We start from the raw sequence: 7,805 nt of genomic DNA on the forward strand, positions 1-7,805 counted from the left end.
TCCTCCGATGAGGGTGGGATACGTGTACATAGGGTGGTGAGAGCAGCCAGTACACCTGTCGTTATCTTTAAGAGACTACAACATAATGTATTTTTTATTGTATTTGTACTTGTATACAGACAAGTGACATTCTGACTTGTATAGGTACAGCTCTAGGGTCTAAAGTTCTATAATTCTTTCTTTTCAGCCAAGTGAAGTACACTGCTCGATTAAGGCTCCCCCTAGGATGTGCCCAACGACCAGTTTTTCACTACCCGCATCCAGGTGCTTTCCGCGACCTTAATTAAACCGCCGGGCTCTAAAAGTATGAACCATAAAGAGAGTGGTTCAAAATAGTATAGAATCACAAATAGAATAGAAAGATTTTACTGCGGTAAAAGTGGTGATGAATATCGTTAATAGACTTTTTCGTACTTTTTTTAGACCCTGTAATTGGTGGAAATTCAGAACATTGTACCTTTACCTTTCTGCTGTTTCAAAGTCGGTTGGTCAGTCATTAATCTCAAACTGCTACTAAAGGACAATGCCCATTTTACTATGGGAGTCTGTACCATGTTGCATCAACCTGAATTTACTCTCAAAAGTCTAGTTTTTATTTACCTTTTCGCTACCAACATGTTTTTTTCAATGTTTAGCCGGATTTTCAAAATATTTGAAAAAGTTAAAAAACGCCTGAATATTTTTTTTTAGCAATGTTTAATCGTCGTGTCATTGCTATTAATCTATTTATTACAGATATTTATGCGTTTTGGGTCGCATTGCTGTAAGTAAAATGCTTTGCATGTTATAGATATACTTAGTACACTTGCGCAATAAGATGAGATCCGTCCTCCTTCGTCTGCTCCCCCGCACGTGCCGTTTTCGACCTATATCTATTGATATTACGCCCTCTTTGTACTAATGTTATTTAACGCTTTATCCATGCCTATCCAGAACACGAACTTAACTGTTAAAAGACAATGATAAATAAATATTAAATTATGAATACCTAAACTTACTGCGTGTTACTTTATATTAAACTAATTGTGCCCGCGGATTTCGTACGCGTGAAAACAGTTCAGATAACATTTCCCATTTTTGCAACATTTTAAACGTAGTATAATTATCTAATGCATTGCCTCATTATCACAAAAATATTAAGTTTTAAGAAGCCAGTTATGGGCAGTGTAGTTCAATTACTATTAGTAGATCATTTAAACATTTATCAAGGTAACACAAATAAAATAACTATGTATAATCATTGATCAGATAACATTTATTTTTTAAAGTATGTTATGTGATGATTGTAATCTTTTTAACTTGTATATAGAGAGCCAGTACAGTTTATGTGCAAATAGTGATTGGCTGTGCTCGCTACTCGGATATAGAAGAGGTAATTCTTGACGGTGACTTGTCTGTTCTTTGAAGTTCTTCTTCTCTTATTGGCCTTTGAGGATCATGCTGCTGCTGTCTGTCGACTGTTCTAGTAGCTGTTCTCCAGCACACCTCTCAAGTCTGGATACCTAAAATAATTTTTAAATTGCATGAATTTCTAGATACTTAACTTACTCAATAGAAAAAATAATTATGGATTAAGTCTCCAATACATGTTATTTTAATTTCTCATAAATATTGTACTTACAAGATGAGCGCTGTCTATGCAAAGACATTTCACTGTGGAGATTCAGGTCTTATTTAATAATTATGTTTTTCTTTTAGTGCATAATAATGCACACCACCACAGCCAAAACAAACGCTCTGATGGCCAACTTCAGGGCTGCCAATTGTTGCTTCTTGCAACAGTAAGTTTGTAGCAATTGTGGCATATTATATGTTCCGGTTACCTGAAACAAGCAATATTTGTTAATCTGTATTAAATTGTACAACAAAAATGGAAATTGAAACCAGGACATCATCTACAGCAATGGAATTTTTTGCGGAATGGCGGAATTGGCAACAATTAAGGCCATCAAAAATATTGTAAGACAGAATTTATATACCTATAAGTGGTATCATTAATAAAAACTACAAAATATACATACCTACATCAAGATCATGAATAAGTTTATGAATGAGTAATAAAAAAACTAACCAAAGTAGGTAGGTATCACCCATGAGTTCAAAACTTCTAATATATTGTTGTGCACACTTTCCACTGTGTGTATCAATGTGTTCCTTGGTACTGCCAATGGACAGTTGATACATCGTCGGTGATTACTCTCTGGACTCAAACTGCCTGTTCGATTCATTTTTATTGAGGCAGGCAGGTAGCATAAACGCCGGCCGGCATCTACCAACAGAGTTACTATCTCGCACGGTAAAACCACTATCCCGATGCACCACAACACAAGAGTCACTATCTCAAGACTGTCAATAGTCAATAATATCGTTCGAGGAATGAATTTATTGAATACTACCACTAAAACATAGATCGATCGATACAGACATCAACGAAAGACGAAACCTGTGGACGAAACTCAACAAATCGCCCTAACCTCAAATTGACAATGACACTTGATAGTTTTTTATTTCGGTGTTCCGAAACGCTCTAATGTAATTAATGGTGAGATAAAATAAAACAGTTTTTTTTAAATCGTTTGAAGTAGGTAGTTTTATTATTATGAAAATCATGATTATTAATAATAATATTGATAATAAAATCATGTTTGCTTGCTAAAACTTACTTGGCAAACAAGATTTTTATTCTTATTGCTTACTCACGAAAATAGGTGACAGCTGAAATCGGAACAAAAAAGTTTTCGGAAATGATTTTTTGTACGGAAGTAATTGTTAATCATGTTTCGTATAATTAATTCTAATTTTCTAAATCCGGATAAGAAAAACGGTTAAAAATTAATGAAGTACACATATAATTTAAATATTATTTTTGATGATAATTAGCCTGTGATGCAATTTGGTACAGGTAATGGGCATTGTCCTTTTGGTTCACATCATAATGTGTTATCACTCAAACGTGCCCCAAGCTTCTCGTCGACTCTATCACTCTTTCAACTTGTGCTAGCCGATCTTGTTACTCTACGGCTCTCCTACAGCCATTGCGAGCTAATGTGTTGGGTGGATCGCGACAGAAACTACGAAATACGCACACTGGGGCGTTTCAATTGACCCCTGTCGGCGTGCAGCCTGAGATGAATAGGGCACATCAAGGTAAACAATGAAGCATCTTATGTGGCTGTTATTAAGTGCGATTTTGCAACAAAAAATTGTAGTATTATGTGCACTGTAGGCACATTTAATTAAGCGCTAACATCAGGTGCAAGAATTTCTATTTAGTTTCTCATCCTAATTTATGGACCAATTCATTAGTCTATTTTATGAACCATGCTAGTAACATGATGTTTTACAGTCAAAATAAGTTGATAATTGAATTCTATTCTATAGCTATGGGAGTGATAATGTATTACCCCTACTTATTATACCTGCTTCTAACAAGGCAAGATTTGACCCACAAGAGTTGCCAGACAAGTTACAAAACGTGACAAATTCTGAAATAGCTTCACTCTGGCGTTTTTTGTATGTAGCAACTTCGCTCCGTGAAACGATTTTGAAGTTAATTTAAAACTGACACGTTTAACTACTCGTATATTGATCTACCTACAAAATCCTGTTTATGAAAAGTTAATTCAATGGTCCTTAATAAGACGTTATACTTTGCTACGCCCAAATTACAAAAGCAAACGCATATTAACTAAGCAGACAATAAAATATTGCCCCCGAAATGAATGTTTTAATTTATGCCAAATCCGCCATTTTGTTGGCATAACACTAACGTTTTATGCGTCACGCGATTTAATTTCGCCGTCGTTTCTTTGGGCACGTCTCACTCGCACGCAGATGGCGTTCGCAAGGGGGTACAATAGGCCCTGCTTTGTTAAGGGTAACGCACACTAAAGCTTACGGGGTTATCGGTGCTATTATACCTTGCCTTATAGCTTAGTAGGTAATTTTTATATTTATTTATTTGATAAGTCCTTTCTATGACCAATAATATGGACTTTTTACGAGACTAAAGTTACTTACACTATGATTGGTTTAAATACTTATAGAAATCTGAATATTTAAATCGTATGACTATAATAAAGCAGTTTAACTTAATGTCGTTATTCAAGTTTCAAACTATTTCTGAAAAGGCACTTCAAAGTTTAATTTAAACAAGCAATGATTTTAAAGTCTGTGATAAGTTTAATTGAAATTAAGAACAATCACAGACTTGAAAGCCGGTATTTTGATTACTGTGAAAGCCTAGATTTAATAAGATTTTGTATGTATTCGTTGTTTCAGAACTAACTCCTTTTTATTAATTTCAAGTGCCAAATTACAACCTGGGGATGATGTTACAGAAATAAATATTTAATTTAATAGCGTCTAGACAAACCTAAAGAGGATTTAGGACGCTATTTGGATCAAATATGTAATTGCTCAATAATGAATAATAAATAAATAAATAAATAATTTAACTTCAGAGCTATACAATCTCAAATCAGTCTTATGAACATGGATTGTTCGAATTTTCTCTTCTTCTTGCAACTAAAATTGAGGGCAAAATAGATTTTTCAGTAATAAAAAAGGAAAAGAAGTAGAAAATCCATTTGATTTCAACTTCGAAACAGTAAAATCGTTTAGATTTTTGTGATTATATGAATAGAGAGCATTTTCATCCCATAATCCATAACTTTATAGACGAATTTCAGTCTCTATCTCAAACCAAGTTGCATAATTTGCTTCACAATAGTGCATAGTTACTGTTCTTTGATAGTCTTACAGGATGCTGGATGCCTCAAGGCGGTTCGTTAGGGCCGCTGTGTTTGGTTTCAAAAAGGCTAAGCGTGGCCATGTTTTCGAATGAGAGCGACTTGAGTTTGAAGCATTGGAATGAAAGTTTTGGCTATGCAATTTTATAGTTTTGAATACAAAATTAGTTGATAGAATTATCTTATGATTGTTATTGTTTAGGCACCTGAAAAACTGATCGCTTAAAATTAAAATTAGCATCGTTCGCAAGAATTACTCGTAATTTCACGCAAAAGTTGCTCTTACCTTTATAAATATTCAAATATTAGGTAATTATTATTTATTACGTTTAGGTAACTCTACGGGGTTATGATCACTGATTTTATTTCATTTGTTTGTTTATCAGATAGTGTTTTTCTTGATTTTCTGCTCTCTTTAGTTAATTTGTTTTACTTTATTTATTTGGAAAACAAAAAGATTACATTCTTTACATCGTTTAAGCGATACTTATTCTAATAATTAAGTGGGTATTTTACAAACAAACCTTGCAGTGTTTATTTTTAAGGCAGTTTCTAGCTTAATTATTAACGCATTTCTAATTTCATCTGCCCATCTTCCATCCATTTATGTATTAGAATTCAGAATCAACACCCAACTCAACCAAACCCAATCTGTATAATTAAAAACAGGGATGTTATGGATATCCGTAACCGTAACTGAAACTTTCGGGTATCCGAAACAAAAAAATATCCGAAACCGTAACCGATTCAAATTTTCGGATAGTTTCGGATGTGGGCAGTTTAAATTGTTTTTGTATAGCATTTTATGTAAAGGTATAACAGCCTGATTTACCTTTATAATGCCATCTAGTATCAATTTTTACTTTTTTATTACTTTTTATGTGCGGCCATGAATGAACCGTGTTGGACAACTGTTGCAAGTTGCATTCTAAAGCACAGATATCCGAAATAAAAAAATATTCGTAACCGTAACCGAAACCGGTATTATATTATTCTCATATCCGTAACCGTATCCATAACCGAAACTTCATATCCATAACATCCCTAAAAAAAGCAAAGGTTAAACGGCCCAAACTATGGTGTAGAGTCCCCTTAATCCACCTTCCGTTGCCAAAGCAACAAGTCGGATCGATATACGACAAGCTCGTCATTTGTTTTAATCGAGTGCACAAATCAAGAACACAAACTCGTCATTTGTTTTAAAGGAGTGCACGAATCAGGAACGCAAGATGGGCTTAACCAAATTGAAGATGAAAAGCGGGGTGTATTTCGGCCATCCAGTGCAGTTTTGGCGGGTGAGTCAAGTTTAAATTGAAATAGAAAGACCTGTGTCTTAGCCTAGGCGCAGACCACCTACTTTTAGTTGGCCGATAGTTGGGCCCGATTCTAATTTGTATGAAGAATCGGCCGATACAAATCAGTGTAAAAAATGCACTTTTTAGGGTTCCGTAGCCAAAATGGCAAAAACGGAACCCTTATAGTTTCGTCATGTCCGTCTGTCCGTCTGTCCGTCTGTCCGTCTGTCCGTCTGTCCGTCTGTCCGTCTGTCCGTCTGTCACAGCCGATTTACTCGGAAACTATAAGTACTACAGTGATGAAATTTGATGGGAATATGTGTTGTATGAACCGCTACAAAATTATGACACTAAATAGTAAAAAAAAGAATTGGGGGTGGGGCCCCCCATACATGTAACTGAGGGATGAAAATTTTTTTTCGATGTACATACCCGTGTGGGGTATCAATGGAAAGGTCTTTTAAAATGATATAAAGTTTTCTAAAAAACATTTTTCTTAAAGTGAACGGTTTTTGAGATATCAGCTCTCAAAGTCGTAAAAAGTATGTCCCCCCCCCTCTATTTTTATAACTACGGGGTATAAAATTCTAAAAAAAATAGAGGTGATGCATGCTAATTAACTCTTTCAACGATTTTTGGTTTGATCAAAGTATCTCTTATAGTTTTTGAGATAGGTTGATTAAATTGACATAATAATTTAAGTTGTCTTAGTTTAGAATATCTAGGTGTGCGAATTATGTATTCCGAAAACATACTGATCAACAGCCCGACCCAACTATGGGCCATCTAAAACTCGGTAGTCTGCTCTTAGGCTTAATTGAAATAGAAAGACACGGGTCTTAACGCGACATTTATTTTATGAATGAGTTACATTAGTACTCACGGCTTGACGTTTCGGCTGTTATGCTGCAGCCGTAGTCACAAGCAAGTGCCTTTCTATTTTAGTTGAAATGGAACGCGATAGTAAAACTTTTAATTGGTTTAACAAGGGTTAGATGTCGTTACATCGTGTTTAGGGTGCTACAACTAAAGAGTTGTAGCCTCAGATCATAGAAGGGAATAGATGTGAAACGGGGGCGTGGCGCGTGTCTCCGCGATATGCCCAGAAACGAACATCGCCCGCGACGCCAGGTTAGTCGCGATTCAGTCGTACTGAGGAAATGTTCTCCGATATTGTTGGATAATGCGTCGTAACGTGCAATAACATAAGTGAAACGAAGAACTACAGGAACAATGAAGTCATTTACCACATGTAAGTATTGCAAATCCATTGGTATTTTGCTTATAAATAAAAAAAACTAAACATTTTTACGAACGAATTCAGTGCCGTGACATTTACTGCGATATCGAAATTAGTGGTGATAAAAATTCAAACACGTTGTACATTGACGATTTAGTTAGCAACCACTTTATGTCATGCGTAACTACTGCGCAATGTATTTTATTTCTTCCGATATCCACTGACGCGTGAAAATACACAGTACGGCCGCATGTGCCGGTCGTAACATAGTGCAGGGCTCGTGTTCTAATACGGTTTCCTATTATCGATAAATAGAAGTAAATTATTATTTTCTATTTTCTAATTTTGAATGAAAAAATCATGAGTTGCTTGCGATTTTTAAGTTTTTACAAAAACAATAACAATAGTAGAAGGGATTAGTAACTGTCAACTATGTAATTACTATAAGAGCTAGTTGAAAGCCTAATATAGGCATTATTTTTGATAAACATAGGCGGTACGAATTTCGCCATAATTAAA

The 7,805-nt window shown here is 35.1% G+C and overlaps 1 long non-coding RNA gene across 3 annotated transcripts; it reads right to left on the reverse strand.

Annotated features, from left to right (window-relative positions):
• Positions 1-1,232: 1,232 nt before the first annotated feature.
• LOC114354654 (uncharacterized) lies at positions 1,233-2,916 on the reverse strand. Of its 3 annotated transcripts, none has more exons than XR_003656034.1 (3): positions 2,072-2,916; positions 1,622-1,823; positions 1,233-1,502 (listed from the first exon to the last, which is right to left on the reverse strand). It is a non-coding gene; the product is annotated as an uncharacterized LOC114354654 (long non-coding RNA). The 3 variants fall into 3 exon arrangements; XR_003656035.1 differs by having other exon boundaries at positions 2,022-2,916; XR_003656033.1 differs by having other exon boundaries at positions 1,622-2,916.
• Between the last annotated feature and the right edge of the window lie 4,889 nt (positions 2,917-7,805).

The sequence above is a fragment of the Ostrinia furnacalis genome, unplaced genomic scaffold, assembly GCF_004193835.3.
Source record: "Ostrinia furnacalis isolate ACB-3 unplaced genomic scaffold, ASM419383v2 OfSCF2102, whole genome shotgun sequence".
NCBI lineage: Eukaryota > Metazoa > Arthropoda > Insecta > Lepidoptera > Crambidae > Ostrinia > Ostrinia furnacalis.